This window comes from Lactuca serriola, chromosome 3 (genome assembly GCF_051521515.1).
Source record: "Lactuca serriola cultivar US96UC23 chromosome 3, Lser_US96UC23_V15, whole genome shotgun sequence".
NCBI lineage: Eukaryota > Viridiplantae > Streptophyta > Magnoliopsida > Asterales > Asteraceae > Lactuca > Lactuca serriola.
This window is the reverse complement of record NC_136410.1, coordinates 70,630,283-70,633,404: the sequence shown is the minus strand read 5'-3', so window position 1 is coordinate 70,633,404 and position 3,122 is coordinate 70,630,283. Positions and strand designations below refer to the sequence as shown.

Genomic DNA, 3,122 nt, shown 5'->3' with positions numbered 1-3,122 from the left:
ACAGTAAATCAATTTATGAGTTGAAGTTTAAGAATCTTGGACAATATATTGCAAATATGATACAAAATGATGAAGTATTGTGTGGTGTGTTCATGCGATCGGAAGCGAACGACAAAAATGATGGATGCGCACCTTCATACTATGTTCTACATGTGAAAGAGAAACACCAGAGAAAAGGGAGAAGCAACGATAGAATGATGATTGTCGATGTTGCTGACTTAGATGCTACCGCTTTAGGGGGTGGGGTGGGGGGAGGGGGATCATTGAAGTTTCTAACAACAACTTTACATTGGCTGTTAGCCAAAGCTTTACTCAAAAACTTTGCCCAACATCCAAAGCTTTACTCCAAAACTTCGCCCACTGTTCAACACTATCATCGATCATTTCTAAAATTAGCAATATAACTAAGTGTAACCTTCGTAACGATAATGAGATAAGGTTATGCAATTAGATTAAGAAGTTTGTGGGAAACTTTTATAGTTAGACTTTAATGATTCCTTTTTCCATTTTCCATCTCCAAATTATAACGTTTTCCGCCCTAAGTTGTGAGATTTAAAAGTAACTATTGGCAATATTTTAATTTATGCAAATATCAACCATTAATTCAATTGATAAATTGCATACGGTTCATGAAACCCTAAGAGATTTATCATATGTAAGACATCTTAGAAGGCTAGAACTTTGAAGTATAATATATTTTTATGGCAAGTTGTAGTGCCTTCAATTTGATAACCCCGACGTCTTATAACATCATCTAGTCTCCAACTCAGAAGCAATGCATGATGTAGAATTTATTTACATATTAACAGGCGTGGGTGTTTCTTCGAAAGGGTATGGGTGTGGGTGATAGTATCCTTTAGAGACAAAAGCATCTCCGTTTTTGTTTAGTGGAATTATCACCTACAAATCCTATATAAAAACTTAAATCCATCACCACGATCTTGTAATTTCTCAAAACTTGTAGCCAGCCACTATATATATGTATGTACGTTACCACTTAATTATTTTCTTGACTTCTCACATATTACTTTGATTGTTATCTATATCATCGAGTTGATTAATTGATGCATCTACTTAAATAACAATGTCTACAATGGAATTGTAAGATTTAATTTTCGTACCCGAGTTGATGCAATTGCTTATCATAACCAAGATAAGATTTACTACTTTGCTTCATTAATCTACCCATAAAGTGGTCAGCGTTTTCGTTCACTTAATCATGCCTATACTAACAAACCCAAATTATAAACTTAAACATAGATCATTATTTAAGTATGTAACTTGTTCGCAATCTTACCACAACATCTAAATATTAATTAGAACGGCTAAGTGTTGCATTTAACTAATCGTACTTATAAATCTATAAATTGATGTCATTACATCAAAAACCATTTGATATATTTATACCTAATCGCTAATATGGTATTTAAAACTTCTTTTTATTAGCAACCCATCACACCCCAATTATAAACGAAGTTATTATATGACCATCTTATCTGACCAATAAGGCTCCACTCCGGCACCACTCTACTCGGAATCCAAGAATATATTTCCACAACACTATTATCGTCTTTCCGAGGTCCACCAATGATAATAATCCGATTCCCACATCCAGTAAACGCCACCCCCCACCCATTCACCGAATGTGCCCTTTCTGGCAACCTCCCTATAACATCCCATTCCTTCCTCTCTTTCTCGTACTTTTTTAATTCCATTTCACCCCAATCACCAGCATACAACTCATTATCTACCACCGCCACTAGCGGTGGTGCACTCCAACCACCATTTGCATCCACCGGAGACATATTAGGTATTTCCGTCCATTTTTTCGTATCAAAATCATACTCTTCACCACATGTCAAAGATATCCCTCCACCCCCTACCCCTCCAATGACATAAAACTTCCCATCCATATAAACCCCCGAACACATTTTTCTTGGTTTAATCATTCTTGGAAGCATCTCCCAATTTCCGGATCTACTATCGTAAACCTCCACCGTGTCCACTATCTCTTCGGCTTGATTAATGCCACCCGCAAAGATTGCTATATGATTGAGACTTGCTGACCCGAATAAACATCTGGGTTCAATCATATTCTTACCTACCGACCATGAATTTGTTAATAAGTCGTATATGTAAGTCGCATGGCCGATTACATCTTTGCCAAGAAGTAGTAGCTTGGTGCCGACAATTATGGATTCCTTATCGTAGTACTGGAAGCAATGGTCTGACTCGATTACAGGGAGTTTCATCCATTTTTTGGTAGATGGATCAAAAGCTTCCCATTTTGCGAAATGACAAGAAAAATGAACCCAATACTCGATAACTTTGTTATCTTGTCTTAGATTATAAATTTCACCACTTCTAATAAGTTCTCGGAAGCTTCGGTTTAGTGATGCTATTGAACCATAGGTGGTTCGTGGGCAACGGAGCAGACATGTGATTGAGATGTCTCGGCCTAAGGAGTTGATCAAAGAGGCTGTGTCTAAACCGGGTGCAAGGTGGTTAACCGGTTGTGATGGTGGGATTAAGGGAACAAGTAAGGTTCCTAATCCAAGGTCTAGACCATGGTTTTTGTTGGATTGATCATGGCCCACATTCTTAGAATTATTAGCATCATCTTGTGGAGGTGGAACCACCGGAAAACCACCATATCCTAACGTGAGTTCTAGACCACGGTTGTTTTCCGATGGCTGTTTTTCTTGGCTATCGTTTTTGGAAACGAATGATTGCATCATGTTTTCTTGATGTTGACTCAAAGGAAAATGACGTGTGGAAGGAAATCTCTTGCTGGTTGTTTATTCTTCTTCCAATTCGTCGTCTACAAAATTGTAACGAAAGCAAAACCAATGAGAAGTAATCATCGAGAATATGTACTTTAAAAAAATCCATAAAATGATTAAATAAAAGTTAAAACACAATAATTCAGTGAAACAGTAATTGAATTGGAATCAAGACACATACTCTTTGCATACAAATATCAATCGATCGGAATTTCAACGATTTTTGACTTAAGATTAGAGCAAAAACATGCAAGACGAGGATTCTGTTGGTGGCGATTCCCTTCTGGAATCGGAATCAGAAGGGGGTTTGACGGAGAATTTGTTGAGAAGGAAGAAAAC

The 3,122-nt window shown here is 37.2% G+C and overlaps 1 pseudogene; it reads right to left on the bottom strand.

Annotated features, from left to right (window-relative positions):
• Positions 1-1,442: 1,442 nt before the first annotated feature.
• LOC145095370 (F-box/kelch-repeat protein SKIP11 pseudogene) lies at positions 1,443-2,738 on the bottom strand (annotated as a pseudogene).
• Between the last annotated feature and the right edge of the window lie 384 nt (positions 2,739-3,122).